Genomic DNA, 17278 nt, shown 5'->3' on the forward strand with positions numbered 1-17278 from the left:
AGGACAGAAGAGAAACAAGTGGGAGGGCAGGGAGCAGAAATCTTCATGTCCACACTGACCTCCTGGGTCACCCTTAGTCTGGTTCGTTCTGGAATCAAAGCAGAGCTGCAGGGTCCACAGCCTGACACAAATCCCGGGAAGGTGTGGCTTCGAGTGTCCACCCCCCTTCTTTGGAGGAGGGGACGGCGTGCCAGCACGTCTGGTCTGGGGAGGTGTGGACCCTCCCCCGGCGGGCATCCTTCTGCCCAGGACCACGGCGCAGACTCCCGGCACCCCGGCTGGCCAGGGGGCTTCCCTCCGGCCCGAAGACCAGACACCATTCAGAGCATTCGGCATTCTGGCTGCTGGGGGGGTGGTGTGAGGGAATCCTCCATCATCCCCACTCGCCTTGCCAAGGAGGTGGGGGCAGAGGAGGGATGAGCCATGGCACACCTGTGCCCAACGGGGAAGGAATCCCCGAACTTCCCTCGCATCTGGGATCCCCCAGGATTTTAAAGTGGAAAGCAGAGTAAGTTCATGAATTTGATGGAGATTTCCCAGTCTTTTTGTCAAGCAGTAAAGGCGTTCCTTAGGAGTCTCCCAGACAAGGTGTAGGAAGATGTCCCCAGAAGCAGCACCCAAGACACCCTCTTCCTTGACTTGTTCCAGGGTCATGGATCCTAGCTGACCATCCAGCCCCCGACACAGTGTTTTTTTTTTTTTTTTTTTTAAAGACTTTATTTATTTATTTTACAGAGAGAGAGAGAAATCACAAGTAGGCAGAGAGGCAGGCAGAGAGAGAGGGGAAAGCAGGCTCCTTGCTGAGCAAAGAGCCTGATGCGGGGCTCGATCCCAGGACCCTGAGATCATGACCTGAGCTGAAGGCAGAGGCTGAGCAACCCAGGTGCCCTGACACGGTGGTTTTATATCCAAGATTCACGACACTCCACCGTGGGCTTCAGTTGCTCTAGGAAACCTCCTCAAGCATATGTAATATTTCAAGTTTTTTTTCTCTGTTACTATCACCTGAGTTTCAAGGCACCTGTGGGCCAAGAGGCCAAGCGCCACTTGCCTTGTGTTTCAGAGCCAATGGTCCGTGGGGTTGTTAGGAGATGGGAAACAGAAGGCTTTCAGAAGACTTGGGGTTTAATACAAAGTAGGGTGTTTTGATGCTGTGTCTTCCCTCTGTTGGGTGGTCCTTGGGGTTGAAGAGGTTGGCCTGGGATGCTTTTTCAAGGTGCATTTAAAAAAAATTCCAGTAGAAATAACATACAGAGTTGTATTACTTTCAGGTGTACAAAGATGGTGACTCAACAACTCTTTGACTCACTGCTCATCATGTCAGTTGTCCCCTTTAATCCCTGTCACCTGTTTCACCCACTCTCTATTCACCTCCCCCTGGCGATAGCACTTTGTTCTCTAGAGTTAGGTCTGTTTCTTGGTTTGCCTGTTTTTTTTTTCTTCAAGTTTGTTTCTTAAATTCCACAGATGAGCAAAATCATATAGTATTTGTCTTTCTGTGGCTGACTTATTTCACTAAGCTTTATACTCTCTAGATCTACGCATGTGGTTACAAATGGCAAACTTTCATTCTTTTTTTATGGCCAAGTAATATTCCATTGTGTATACACACAGCCTATCTTCTTTAGCCATTCATCAGTTGATGGACACTTGGGCTGCTTCCACAATTTGGCTATTGTAGATAACGCTGCCCTAAACATCGGGAGGGCGTGTATCTCTTCCAATTAGTGGTTCCATGTTCTTTGGGTAAATACCTAGAGTGTGATTGCTGGGTCCTAGGGTAGTTCTACTTGTGACTTCTTGAGGGGCTTTCATACTGTTTTCCACAACGGCTGCCCCAGTGTGCATTCCTACCAACAGTGCACGAGGGTTCCTTTTCCTCCACGTCCTTGCCAACACCTGTTGTTTTTCAGGGTGCCCTTGGATAAGCTGACTTTATTTCTGTTCTTTCAGGTACCAGGAAGGAGAAGGGAGGGGAGGGTGCGTAGCAGAAAAATGCCCTGAGAAATCCTGTTCTCTTCACAATGAAGCTTGTTCAAAGAACTGCTTATCCTGGTTTCTCCCCGTTTCGGTTCCCTCATTTAGCCCTCACACCTCCGTGATTTGATCTCCTCTTGCCTGTGTCCCCAAATCGCCCACCTCAGGTCACCACTGACCGTCAACTTCACTGTCCTTAAGATGCTTTTCAGTTCCTGCCCTACCTGACTTGTTTACGGTTCTTTATATGGAGCTGAATAACGGATCTTTACCCATCTCTGTCAAAGCATGCACAATCTACACACTATTAGCTATTATTCACAAACTCTCTAGAGAAAACAAAGAATCTTCACGAAATTTAACTACCAGTTCTGACCCTGATAAATTAACTCGGTACCAATAGTTATACATTCCTTAAATAATTGAGAAGGACCCACTGGGTGCCCTTCACTGTACTGGGTCCTGATGACGTAATGGTGGGCCGGCCCGTGGTGTGGTTTTTCTAGATGCTGCAGGAAAGGAGCAAGTCAGGTCTGGGTGCTCTTAGGAAAATCGTTCTGGGGCTGGGATTTCAATTGGAACTACATTACCCATCTGGGCTGCTCTAGGCTCCCCGGAGACCTTACCTCTCAGGAAGCTAAGACAATCACAAAGTATTTTTCCAATACACACACACACACACGAGTCAGCAATAGTTCCAAAATTGGGCTAAATGGACCAACAGGGCATCAATTTTCTAAAATGCCCAAGGGACCCCCCCAACATATATATATATATATATATATATATATATATATGGCAGAAATTTGGCCCAAAGGACTTAAAAGACTCAGAAAATACAGGATAGCTGCACCTCCAACTTGCAAGTTTCCCAATCCAGCAGAAAGAGGAGGCTGACCACGCAGCCCCTATGGGCCTATGCAAGTGGAGGGGGTGACTCACCAGGCAGTAGCAGGATGAGAGAGGGATTCTCCCGTTGCCTTGGAATTACAGTAAGCCACTCAATCTAGGATCCGGGGTCTTGCAGTGAGAGCGGCCACTATCAGCAAGGCTTGCCGGGAGGTGGACAGACCAATCCCACTCCCAGAGAGCTGCTCTCTCTCTCACTTCCAATGGAAAGAGCCACGAGAAGGTTTCTGGCCTTCAGGGGTTGGGTATGCTTGGGCCGTACCTTCCCTTCTCCATGTGCAAGAGGGGAATGAAGTACCGCACCCCCCCCCCCGCCCCGCTCAAAAGCCAGGTGATGGATGGAGACTCCAAGAGAATGACCAGACAGGACTGCAAGTTCTGGGCCAAGGGGGCTGGAGGGAGGGGCAGTAGAGGAGATTGGCTCGTGTTCCTGCTGGCTGAGCTGTGGAACCTGCAGGTGGTCAGTGGAGGAAAAAGCACAAAAGTGGAGGTGGGGAAAGTCCCCTGGGAAGGCAAGAGCTTCAGGTGTTGGGCTCAGGTCCTATCAACCCACTTTCTAAGTTCTCACGATCTCCAGCCCCTTCTCCTGCTGGTACGAGGCCACATTGCCCAACTCCTGGGGCGCTCCCACTAGACCACAGCATGAACTGTGCACACGGCGGCCCTGCCCACTGTGCCCACTTAGGAGGCGTCCAGCTGCAAGGAACAGTAAACCACAGATGGCTTAATCCAAGATGGCGTTTATTGGTCACCTAGCGAGAAGTCTGGAGCCAAGCACTCCCAGGACCGGGGCAGCAGCTCCGCCTTGCCATCGAAGACCCAGGCTCTGTTTTTATACCTTACCATCCTCAGCACACTGGCCTTGTGTCCACTGCTCATCTCCCGGCATTGCAAAAGGGGTGGCATAGCTCTGGATATCGTATTCTGACACCAGTGGCTCAAGGTGGAAGGAAAGGGGCAGAGACAGAAAGCTATGGACTGAGAAGAGCTATGGTCCAGAGCTCCAACGTCATGCTGACCCAAACAGAAGAGAACAGGATTGCCAACCACAGTGCTTGCTCTGAGGTCAAGGGCCCACCACGTCCTTTTACCAGTAGTCAACAGGCTGAGCACATGGGTTGAAGAGGCCATGACCAGACCCTTGGATCTTCCTTCGAGCGTCTTCTTCACCAAGCTAGAACATAGGTTCATTTCATGTATCCCTTCCTTCACGCACGAATTCAATGACCGTTTATGGGGCAATGTCCACACGACAGGCTTTGTGCCAGGTCCTGGAATCATGGGTCACCCTCTTCAACAATACGCTCAGGAGTTCGCTGTCTCTTAGTCCCGTCCTCCTCTCTACCGCCTCCTGACCAGCACCGGTCCTAGTCCAGCCTGATCATTTGCCTCCTTGGTACTCACTCCTGCCGGAATGGTGCTGATTGGGCCATCAAGATCCCAGATGTTCAGCCCCATAACCGGGTTCTTGATAGATTCCATGGGTTCTTACACCCGCCCCCAATGTGGCTATTCCAAATGTCTCCCATGGCCCATCAAGCCCCTACTCTTCTCATCAACTCTTTCCTACTTCCTCCCTGGGCAAGCAGAGGTCATGAACATGTTCTCCCAGCTTTACTCTCCCAGACGGACATGCTTAGTGCCCAGAACTTCTCTCAAGACTCACCTAGAGCTGCTCTTTCTTTCCTTGTCCTCTCCTAAGCCCCGGTTCAAAGGTCCCCTCTTTTTAAAACCTTAACAGCAGTAACACCATCACTAGCAAATACGTATCTGGCGCTGGGCTGAGCATTTCACATGAACTGTCCCAATTCTATCCTCGCACAAAGCTGGGGGGGAGGGTTCACGTCCACTTGGCAGACAAGAAAGGGAAGCACAGGGTAAGTTAACTTGCCCCATGTTCCTCCAGGGTGGGGCCGGGATTCAAGCCCCGATCTGCCCGGGACTCGGAAAGTGCTGCTCCCCAGCACCGGGCGAACTCTCCTGGGGCTCACCCCACCCCTGTCACTTGTGCCTTCCTGGCGCACGCGCACACATCCTCTCCCCAGACAATCAACCCACTGATGAGATCTGTCTCTCTTCTGGTCGGCTTCCCGCCCCGGACTGGGAGTGCCCAGAGGGCAGAGATCCTGTCTGATTCACAGTGTCCTCCCCAACACCTGCCACTCCCGTGGTGCGGTCGCCAGCGGCGGAGTTGGAGTCATGAGCGAGGGGATGAGGAGGGTGACACCGGCAGAGGGCGGGGCTGACTCAGGAACGGTTCCCAGCAAAAAGGGTTGCTCGGCCGTGGGGTGCGCGCTGGCAGGCTTAGGGTTCACCGCCCCCCCCCCCCCCCCGCATCATTCATTCACCAAGTATGCACGGGCTGCCTGCTACGTGCTGGGCATTATCGTAGTTGCCAGAGACAAAAAAACCAAGTAAGAATCCCCACCCTCCCCTGGGAAGCCGACACTCCAGGGGGTACACATGCTTTCCCTGGCAATGTGCCTAGGTTTCCACCCCCACCCGCCCACCCCCGGGTCCCTGTTTTTCCTCAGTGCTGGGACACTTACAGTGTCTGTTGTCAAACTGTTATCTCCTGAGAGTTTTATCTCCGATGTTCATCACTGAGGCCAAGGCGCTGAAGAACCAGAAATAAAAGAGTATGAAACAGACAAAATCCAAAGGCATGAAAGTCACCACCCTCTCTGCTGAGTGTCACCTGTACGGGGCTCCCCGTCAGGTGTGAGATGAAGTTCCATCTCCTACTTCTCTGTGACTGTATGTCCTCCCCCGAGCTCTTCCAAGAGCCAGCCAGAGCGCCCTCCCCTTCCCCTGCCCCTCTAGAGGGCCAGAAGGCCTCAGGTTCCAGAGCTCCCCCATGCTCCCCCTGCCCCATGCTGGGGTCGGGACTTCGCCCTTAGGACCGGGTGAGACAGGAGGCTGCTTGCAGACCCCCCGAGACCTGGACCAGAGGCAGCCCCTACAGTCATTCCACGAATACATCTGTCCATCTTCAACCAGACCGTGCCTCAGGAGAGATCACGGACAAAGGATACAAGTCCACACAGGGTATATGATCCCCGAAGCTCATCACTCTGGGCCAAACCATCTAGGGCACCCAGGGCTGTGTCCCCCACACTGGGGGCAGGGGGGGGAGATGGAGATGCGATGCGTGCTGCAGCAGGTCTCTGCCCTTGAGCACTGAGGTCACCCTCCTATCCACGACCTGTGGCCTGCAGGGAGAGCTGGAGCAGGGGCAGCTGAGCTCAGACACTGTGGCCTCTCCCAGGAGTCCCCAGCCTCGGTGAGGCTGATCCCATGGCCCAGAGCCCTGGGCTCCACTATGGAGGGCGTGTCTCAGGCTGAGCCACCTCTGCCTGGAGTGTGCAGCCCCGCCCTTGGCCCTGGCCCAGGAGTCCCTGTCGAGGTCCGCCCGCTCCTCAGCCTGCTTGTGGCGGAAGGGACGTTCCCATGCTGGGCATGTCCTAATCACGACTTCCAGGGCAGGGCTGGGAGTGAGGTGCCGCTACTGACATGGGCCCAGCGTTGCCTAGATGTCACCCAGCAGGCCTCTGTGCTCCCCCCAGCAGGCCTCTGTGCTCCCCCCAGCAGGCCTCTGTGCTCCCCCCAGCAGTCGGGCCTGATCTTGTGGCTGCCAGGCCACCCCTTTTGCCTCCTGCCTCTAACCCCTGCAGGGCCCGTTTGCAACCCTGTCCTGGGGACAGGTGCATGCAGATCCTCTGAACCTAGGCTCTGGGGGAGGGAGCTGGTTTTGCAGCCATGTGGAGGTGTGGGGTCTAGGTTGCCTTAGGCACCATGGATGGGCCGAGGAAACCTCACAGGAGTGGGAGCAGGCAGGGTTTGGATGGGCAGTGGCCTGCATGCCTGATCCCAGCTCTGGGGTCTGCAGAAGGGTAAGCCTCCAGGACGCTAAAGGAGCAGCCTGCGTCCCCCTGGGAGGAACCCACGGGCCGTGGCCTCTGTGCGTCCTGGGACAGGCCACTGTGCCTCTCCCAGACTAAGCCCTGGGCAGACGCTCCCCAGCCCTGTCAGCATGAGGTCATCCCGCCAGTAGGAATTTCCTGTCCCTTAAACACTGAGTGGAGACGGTCCCGCCCACCACCCCATCCGTGGGCTCCTGGACTCACCAAAAACCTTGGGGATTCATTGCCAGGCAGCACCGGGTCCTGGCCTCCGGGCCTCGTCACCGCCAGACACCGGGCAGGTTCCGCCATCCGTGGCAGAAAGCAAGGCCAAGTGGGCAGGCCGGTTGCGTGGCTGGTGCTCTGTGCACTGGCCCGGCCTGCCTTCCGGCTCCGCCGACCCTCTGCGTCCCATCGCGCCTTCAGCCTCCCAGTGCTGGGCAGGGCAGGTGGTGTGGAACTCAGCTCTCTGGGGAAACAGAGACCCAAGTGACAAGGTGTATTGTTAGGCGATGGGGACACAAACCCCTCCCTGCTGGGATGGGAGGCCAGTGGAGGTTCCTGGGGTGCGCTCATGGCCTTTCCAACACGCTCCGTGCACATGAGGAATGCATGAAACCTCTGAGGGGCTCCGCAGCCGCCTTTCCCTGGGGCTGTGGCTTGTCATTTCTGGCCCCGGGCGGCGGGAGGGGTCTGCTCAGAAGCGGCAGGCTGTGGTGGAGGGGCCCGGGGCAGGACTGCATGAGGTTCCCTAAGAGAAGAGCTGAAGGCAGAAGTGGAGAGGGTGTTTGTGCATAGGGGGCGCGGGGGACAAAGGGACCCCAACTGTCCAGATGTGACCAGAACAGGAAAGGGGGACCTCTCTTAGCTCTGGAACGGCTTGGCAAGTGAAGACACCAGGCACCGTGGGGCTCGCTCAGGCTCCCTGTTGGGAGATCCAGGACGCACTGTCCTGTCCGGACAGGTCCCTTTGGCCACAGAGCCACAGTCACGAGCGCCCTCAAGTGGATTCAGGGCAGCAAGTGGAGGACAGGGCTCAGGGTGGTGAGCATCTCGCTCCCCCTCCCTCCCTTCCTCTCCCCAGAAATAACCTAGCCAGGCTTCGAGGCAGCCAGGAAGACGGAGCGGCTCAAGACGGGTCCAGAGACATGGACACCAGAAGGAGTTTTGAAGATGTGTCCCCATTTGCATCCTCCAGCTGGAGACATCCGAGAGGACAGGAACCCAGAAGCACAGAACTTACTCTTCATTATTTCTCATTTCTCCCCCCAATAAAATACCACTTACTGCATGTCTTCTGATTACGACTTGGTATTTGTTTCTTTAGAAAATGTGGACAATCCGGAGATACCATGGAAAGGCCAAAAAAATCACTCGTTAGCGGATGCCGACGGGTAACTTCTCTCTGCATTCTCTGTTACACACGGTGTTTTGTAATTTACTGTATCCACTCATGGGTATACCATGGATCGCTGCACACATCAATAAATGTTCTCTTACATTTTTTTTTTTAGATTTTATTGATTTATTCAACAGAGAGAGAGAGAGAGAGATCACAAGTAGGCAGAGAAGCAGGCAGAGAGAGAGGGGGAAGCAGGCTCCCTGCTGTGCAGAGAGCCTGATGTGGGGCTCGATCCCAGGACCCTGAGATCATGACCTGAGCTGAAGGTAGAGGCTTAACCCACTGAGCCACCCAGGCGCCCCTCTTACATTATTTTTTAATGGCAGTTTGGCATGCCTTTTTGTAAGCCTGCCCAAAATGATGTAACCAGTTCTCCTGTTGGACACGAAGGTGGCTTACAACGGTTAGACATGAAATAAAGTGGTGATGACCAGCCCGAGAAACAAATCCATACACACACGCAAAACGAGTTTCTTAGGACAAATTCCGAGGGAGACACTTGCTGGTCACGTGGGTACCACATTTGTAACGCTTTGATTCATGGTGGCAAGTTGTCTTCTAGAAAGGTTGTTTCCATTTACCCTCCCACCTACAAAGTAGGGGAATGCCTGTCGCCCCACAGCCTCACCGGAACTGGATATTATCCATCTTTTAAAATCTTTGTCAGGGGCACCTGGGTGGCTCAGTGGGTTGGGTCTCTGCCTTCAGCTCAGGTTATGATCTCGGGGTCCTGGGATTGAGCCCCATGTCGGGCTCTCTGCTCGGTGGGGAGTCTGCTTTTCCCCCTTACCCCCCACCTGCCTCTCTGCCTACTTGTGATCTGTCAAATAAATAAAATCTTTAACAAAATAATAAAAAAATAAAATCTTTGTCAACTTGGAAGTAGAAAGGGATCATTACCTGTTTAGATGCCCCTTACTTTGATTTTTAGCAAGGGTATTCAAGGCATCTTTACACTGTTTTCAGTTCTCCTTGTGTACATTGCCCGTTTGCAAAATTTATTTTATTCCTGAATGCTTATGATGTCCCAGACATCGAGCATTTTCTACTATTCTTTTTTAAAGATTTTATTTATTTATTTGTTGGAGAAAGGGAGAGAGAGAGAGCACAAGCACAGGCAGGCAGACTGGTAGGCAGAGGCAGAGGGAGAAGCAGGCTCCCTGCCAAGCAAGGAGCCCGATGTGGGACTCGATCCCAGGATGCTGAGATCATGACCTGAGCCAAAGGCAGCCGCTTAACCTACTGAGCCACACAGGCGTCCCAAGCATTTTCTACTATTTGACGTGTTTGGCTTTTCCTCTCTGACATCTAAGAACTCTTTATATAATATTATTAGGCCCATGCTTGTTCTGTTATGAAGCCTTCATTCCTGCTTGTCTTTTAACTTTGGGCTTGTGTCTTTGTTTAGCCTTATACAAATTTTAAATATTCATGTGGTCCAAACTGTGGTGGCCCAATTGGTGTTACAGCAAGAAAAGTTCTGTCCCTATCCAGAATATAAAACAAGAATTTAAAAAAAAAGATTTTATTTATTTTCCAGAGAGAGAAAGAGAGAGCACGAGCAGGGGGAGAGGCAGGCAGAGGGAGAGGGAGAAGCAGACTCCCCACTGACCAGGGAGCCTGATGTGGGACTTGATCCCAGCACCCTGGGATCATGACCTGAGCTGAAGGCAGAGGCTTAACCCACTGAGCCACCCAGGCATCCCCCAAAACAATTTTCTATACCTTCTCATTTATAATTTTCTCATCTACATTTCAATCTTTAATTCTTCTCATATGTATTCTGATGTCTGAGTTAAACTGAGGATCTAATTAACTTTTTTTTCCCAAAAGTTTGGCCAATTTTGCCAACATTCTTAACCCCCCCAACCTTACTGGTTGAGCACTCTTTTTTCCAAAAATTTAACATGTGATTGTTTTGATTAATACTTTGATTTTTCATATGCTTGTTAGCCCTTTGCATTTCTTCTTCCATAAATGCCTACACACACATCCTCTGTTGTTTCTCAGCAACTTCCTCCCTCGTGGATCGGAAAGCACACCGCATATATGAAGACACACTCCTTTGTTTTGCTGATATTGCAAATGATATTGCAAATCCTTTCCCCAGTGTGAATGCGGAGAATTAATTTTCATAAAACATTTCGGCTTATACGGCCTTTACGTTGTCTTGTTGATGGTTTCTGACTCGGTTGCTGGGCTGGGAACGGCCTTCCACTCGCCGAGGTCACATCAGTTGTCACTTGAAGTTTATTTGGTTTCCTTGCTTACCTCACTGGCTTCTACTTCCCGCCCCATTTATTTACAATTTATTTCGACATGTGACATTAGACAAAAACCTAACTTTACCTTTTCCCCAAAGTGTGACCCAAGGGTCCCCACCACTGTTTGTCGAGTAAGCTTTGACATTCTTGTTGGAACCGTCACCTTTATCTCACACGCAGTAGGTACCAGGTCCTGTCCCTTGCTGATATCCTGCCTCTGCCCTGCTTCCAACTCTGAGATTTCCGCCCTACAAAACCTCAGTCCTGCTTGGATCCCCGTTCCCGTCTCCCTGCTCCTCCTCTGCAGCCGGGAGCCGCGTGGGGAATTGCTCACTTCTGCGGGTTGGGGCCGCTCTGCAGTCTTGGCTCCAGCGTCGCCTTGCAGTCATGACACGCCCCCCCTTTCCCAGCCCTAGAGCGGCCCCTTCAAACCCCACGTCCTTCCTCCTCCACCCTCCCCAGCAGGTGACCTTCCCCTACAGCTAAAGAATCAATGTCACTTCTGTCGGATCTTTCTCAACTTCTCTCCTCCGAGCTTCCCTCCCCGAGGAGCAGTGACCACCAGCGTCTGCGGAGTCCTTACTCTGACCCAGGCTACGCGTGCATTTGTCCTCACAACAACGTAGTCAAGTGGGTCCTCTTACTGTCCCCAGATAACAGGAAAAGAAACCGGAAGCCAGGTTATGTAATGGGCCAAAGGTCATGCTACAAACAATGGCTGAAAAGTAGGATTCGACTCCTGGTAGCGCCTTGAGAGTTCAAGTTCCTGTTCCTGCGCTTCAGCAGACGGGGAGTGGGGGTTCCCTTGGTTTCAGTTGTTGATCTCTGGTGTGGCAGGAAAATCATCTGCTTTTTCATTTAGTCAAGGCTCCCGCATTCGAGCCCCTTCTATGTGCCAGCCATGGTGCAGACAGGGTCTCTGTCCTCCTGAAGCTGACGGTCTATCGGGACCAACAGACATGGACCAAAGAATCATACCAATGAGCACAAGACCACACGCCAGTAGATGTCTCAGAGGAAAGGACGGTAGAGCTACAGGCATGGACAGGAAAGACGTGAGCAGTGGGGGTGAGCATGTGGGGGCAGAGCCTTTCTGAGAAAGCGACCGGTGAGCCAAAGACTAGAGACCACTGGTGAAGGAGTAACGTGAGCCAAACGCAGGGACAGGCAGGATCCGGGCACCGGAGGCAAGTGTCCCCGTGTTTTTGGCACGCTTGGTGACATGCTGGGAGAGGTCTTTAGGCAGGCACACACACAGGACCTCTCCAGGACCCCCGCCCAGGCTCAGTCCACAGCCGCCCTGAGCCGCGATCTCCAGTGATGACTTGACCGGCAAAGTACACAAAGAAGAGCCCAGCTGCCCGTCGGGGAGCACCACTGGTGACTACAGCTCGTAGGTCCCGTGACTTGTTGTTCCCCTAGATGATGCCCAATGACCTCGTTAGTCCATAGCCTCTCCTGACTTTCAAAATGTTAATAACGCTTTGCAAAAGAGTCATTATGATTCTCTATAGTGGACACAAGGTTACAAAGCAAACTTGGCTTATACCTGTGTCTGGGCAAGGCCGCCCGTTCCCTTCTCCTCGTGTTTTCCAGAGTCGACACTTACATCGAGAGGGACACCCCTTGTCTCTCATCCGGGTCCTTCCTCTCTTCATGTGGGCACGGGGGTGGGGGTGCTGAGTTATTAGACCAAAAAGAAGCTGACACACACCGGTTCACAGATGGAGGAACTGATCTATCAAAAGTCTGTTGCTTCCCCTCCCCTTGCCGGGGTCAGGCTGCTGTCCTGGGTGAGTGTACATCGATGACTGACCTGACCCTTCCCTGCCTCGGCTGCCCCCAACATCTGTCCGGGGGCAACATCGGGGGCGCATTTATAGCCAGTGTTGGCGAGCCTTCACCGAGGAGTCTAAAGACACATTTTCCAATCAGCTTGCTAATACTAAAGCTGATGGGTTGTATCTCTGTCCATCTGTCTCACGTCTCTTACATTTATCAATTGGTTCCATATTGGGAGAGGAAGAAAAAAAAGAAGTATTTTATCAACCCACCTCCCCAACCCACCTGTCGGCCACATATTGAGAATATTTTCTCTCTTTAAGGCTCTGTGGTCCTAAACCAGCTTCTCTAACTAAAGGCAGGTGGAAACCTCTTAGAACCCAAGATCGATGCCCACTCCCTTCCTCTGCGGCCCTGCCGGGGAGGTAAGGGGGGACCTGAAGGGGAGACGTGGAGACCACGCTTCTGAGCACCAGCACAATGTCTGAAGTATTTTCCTAGGCATATGCGGTGACAAGCAACAGCACCCGTCACCGCCTATGGGAAGTCTTCCCCTGATTCACAACGGTGGCTCACCCGGGCCTCAGCAGCCCAATGCGAACACAGACACTTGGGCGCTGTCACCTGTGGCAAAGAGTCCAAACTCTTTTGGGCTCGGGATGCAGTCTCCGTGCCCCGTGGTGTGTCCTCTCCACCTGGTTGGTTACCTGAAGGCATCCCATAGTCACTCAGGGGACTGAAGGTGAGGGAGGAAAGACCCTGGTCCTTGCCGCTGGTCCTGGCTCACATCTGTTACAGGCCATGTGGTCCTGTCGCAGCGAGAGGGGCTGGTACTGGAGGCCACCACTCCTCTGGGCATAGCAGCTGCCCGGGGAAGAGAACGGGATGTGACCCCCAAGCAGAGCTCTAAGGGAAGGGAATCGGCGCTGGATGCCAGGCTCAGGAGGTGCGGCAGGGGGGTATGAGGCAAGTTCTCCTTCATCAGAGTCACGGGGGAGAGATGGGATCGGTGGCCTGAGGGTAGGGAGAGTACTGAAACCTTGAAAAGGACTGGGGGACAGCACTGTCCTTGGGCCCCTTTCCCTGTCTGCATTTTGGTGAGTTACTGCCCATGGAAGGGGGGGGTGAGGGGCTGAAGGTGACTGACAAGGAAAACCCATCAATGTGGAAATGGGTTCTGGGTGATCTTTAAAGGCTTTGTGTTGGCACAGCTGTGGCAAGGCCAGACACACAGTAGTCATAACAGCTGGCACTGTGGAGACCTTAAAAGGATGCTAAGCATCATGCTAAGCCATTACATTGCAGACAGCAGCCCCTGGGGAGCAGGGGAGGGCGATAAGTGGAGAGGCTAAAGTTGGGCTGAAAATGCAAGTTAAGGAGGAGAGGGCCTGGCCTCTGCCTAGGTTGCCAGGGGCAGCCTGTCACTAACTCACTAGAAACGTCCTAACACCCAGCATCCTTGGCTCCGTGGGAGAAGAGCTAGCTCTTGGGACTGTCAGGAGGGCATGTGTGGTTGGAGGTCACGGGGTGGGGGGGGCAGGTGGCGGCATTTAGGGAAGCCTGCCAGTCCCGCGTGCCACCACTGTCCTGGGGTCCGGAGCACCTCCTCCACCCCGTGCCCCTCCCCGCCAGAACTGAGGGCTCATGGCCGTGGCCTCATAGCAGTGCCCACCCCTGTCCTCAGCTTGGGGCAGCTCTCCCATCGGAGAGGGACAGCACCCCTCTTGCCAGTACATTTGAGAAGTACAGTTTACGAAGCCGTCTCGACAGCTCCCCTCCCGTGACCACGGACGCCTTCTGATAACCCCAGGACTCCCACAGGCCATGCACTCTTCTTTGTAAGAGAAACAGCAACCCCTCTCTCCTGTTCATGCTCTGGAGGAAACATGACCCCGTGTTTCTGGAAACCTAACAGGCACGCTTCGGTCCGCACCCTGGTTCTGGTGTCCACGCATCCTCTTGGCCAGAGAAGATAACGGAACCACGACCAAGGGGAAATAGCTCTGTGGACGATTGTGTCTTTGCTCATCTTTATTTATTTTAAAAAGTTATCTTGGACCCCACAGTTTACATTTTTCCCATCTGTTGCAGGGCCCTGACATGGACCCTGGTGTGCAAAGCACACACGGCGGGAGGCGGCTTATAGAAGTGGGGAGTCATCTTAAGAGATTTAGGGAAGAGCAGACCCTGGGCCTTCTGAGGTCTTAATCGTCTTCTACGGCCGGGGCGCTGATGTGTCTGAGAAGTTGCTGCCAAACAAAGCCAAATTTATAAGCAAACAGGGCACTGTCACGACAGCGTCAGATCCTAGGCAAATTAAGCATATTGTTAAGTATTGATATCACAGGCCTTAACCAAGATGCTCCCTCTTTCTGTCTGATGCCCAGACCCCACTCAGTCCCTTCTGCAGTATTTGAGGAGGAAGTACTCCTAAGCCCCTCGAGTCTAGGTATGTCTTTTAGCTTCTTGAATTTAGAGTTAAATATGTAATTTGTTTGCTCAGCAGTAGTCCTCGATGAGGATGTTATCTTGTCTGTGAAATGTTTGGAAGTCTGAAACATCCTCAGAAGTCAACTCGGCCTGGTTGTCTTCCAGGAAAGGCATCCCCTTTGCATAAGTTCTGTTCAAGGTTGAAAAACAGAAACCCCAACTGAAAGTAGCTCAAAGAATGAAGGGATGCGTTGGCTTTTATAAACTGAAGGCCAGAAGTAGTTGGGTTGGCCTCAGGCCTGGTATGATCCAGCACTTTGGTGAGGAAATTAAGAACGGTGTTTTCTTGCTGTCTTTATGCTCCGACTTTATTCTCTCTGAAAGCTTCATCCTAAACCTGGTCTCCCTCGTGACAGCAAAATGGTTGCGGCAGCTCCTGGCTTCCCACGTACACACCATGCCCTCTGGAAGGTCAGAGGGTTTCCTTTCCTCAAGTGCTCTCAAAAGCTGAGTAAGCATTTTTGTCTTTCAGAAGTGCCTCACCTTATAGCCCAGAGCACTAAATTGGGTCACAAGCTCACTGGAGAATGCCGAGGGCTGACTGGTTCAGGCAATCACAGTGACAAAGGATTTGTGATTGTCCTGGTTGACTTAGATCAAAGACAGGTCACTCTTGGAGCATTCATGTCTTGTGCTGCTACACAGCAGGGGGTGGGGAAGGGGTGGGTGTAGAGGACATTAGCACATGGTCTCCCACACTCTCCCTAGCATCCCTGGCACCCCCAGTGAGTTGTCACCCAGCATCCCATCCCATGGATGGAAAGACATCACTACTGAGGGTGTTCACGCCGTGGTGGGTCAGCTATGACAGGTCCCTCGGGACTCTCCTCCCAGCTCCATCTGAGTCCACATAGCCCAAAGCCAGCTCACCCTTTAAGAGATGGTCCTTCTCACTTCTGAGCAGAGGAGGAGGTGAGATCCTGATCGTTCAGAAACAGTAGAAAAACGAGTTAACTATCTTTCTTCTTTCCATGCTCTCATCAGGGCCTCAAGAAGGACACTCTTGGGGCTGGGTCTTTCACTAGCACCCGTGCCAAAGAGAGGCATACCGATTCCCCAAAAGAGGGTGGAGAGGATCTTTAAGATGTTTGCTTTGGGGTGATCTTTGTGGGTTCCTCATTCCAGTTGTCCTGCTCGTGGCCTGCCTTGCTCGTGTCTGTGTGCGGGGCGGAGTCCCTCCCCCAGAGCCAGATCAGGGTGCACTGGACTGTGTATGTTCAGAGACTGTGACTGCTCCTGAGGGTCAGGTCTCTCCTGGCCTGGAGGGTGCTACCTAAGCGGAGGTCTCCATTATATTCTAAGGACTACAATTTCAGCAAAATTAATAAATAAATAAAAACAAGCTCCTTCTTGCCCCCACTGTCAATCCACTGGCCGGAAAGTCTGCCTTACCGCCTTTGCTAACACTGAAGACTACAATAGGCCACATGAAAATAATGATGTGGGTAAACTTCTATTCCAATCTTGACTCCTCATTTCTTTCTCATGTCTTATTGCATTAAAAGAACTTTTTAAAATTAATAACCACGGTAACTACTAGACCGCAAACTCCCTGAGTGCAGACACCACTTTCTCGTGACTTTGTGTCCCAGCACCAAGCCCCTGGCATATACCTGAGAGACTGAACACGCACGCGGACGCGGACGAGACCAAATACAGGAGCAGCCTTCGCCTCACACCCGGCAGCAGCCTCCCCAGAAAACCACCATGTTACCACACTCGTCAGTCCAGGAAGCCAGCCTGAAGCCAGCCGTGCAGGAGGCAGCTTACTGTCTCCAGCAGCGACCCAGGCCACAAGGCGATCGCTTCCAGAACGGTCGGCCCTGACTGGCTGGGACTTCGTTCATAACGAAGAACCTCCCTAGGTTTTCTCTTGGTTTCCAAATTAGGATCAACCAGAGAAAGCCAAGTGTGACTCCTAACCAACCACATTGGATGCCCTGCTTCTGGCCGGGCCGCCTACAGACTCCTCCACCCCACCCCCAAGCAAAGCCACCAATCAGGGCACATCTGAAGCCTTCCCTTTTCCACCATCAAGCTGGCTCCCAGCTCTGTCTGCTTTGAGTCTTTGCCCACATGCAGGGGACAGTGGCTGACTCCCTTCCTACATCAAGATCTGAATAAATAGACTTTGCTTTTGTCACTTGGTGGGACTTAGTTTTTTTTTTTTCTCCATATAGTAGATGCTCAATAATTATTTTTATTTTATTTTATTTTATTAACATATAATGTATTATTTGCTTTAGGGGTACAGATCTGTGAAATATCAGTCTGACACAATTCACAGCGCTCACCATAGCATATACCTTCCCCGATATCCATCACCCTGCCACCCTATGGAGCAAGAAGAGAAACATATTTTGAGGAAATCTAAATAGACAGAATATCCCCCAGCTTTCCTGACCTGCAATTGACGTAACGTGTAAGTTCAAGGTGTGCAGTCTGGTCCTCGGATACAGGCGAATATAGATGATTTTTATTTGCTAATCACACATCAAGAGAGCTGGAAAAAAAATCCACATTAAAAAAAGGAACCAAGGAAGGAAACAGGC

Source organism: Enhydra lutris, unplaced genomic scaffold, assembly GCF_002288905.1.
Source record: "Enhydra lutris kenyoni isolate GAN:26980312 unplaced genomic scaffold, ASM228890v2 scaffoldscaffold29, whole genome shotgun sequence".
In the NCBI taxonomy this organism is placed as follows: Eukaryota; Metazoa; Chordata; class Mammalia; order Carnivora; family Mustelidae; genus Enhydra; species Enhydra lutris.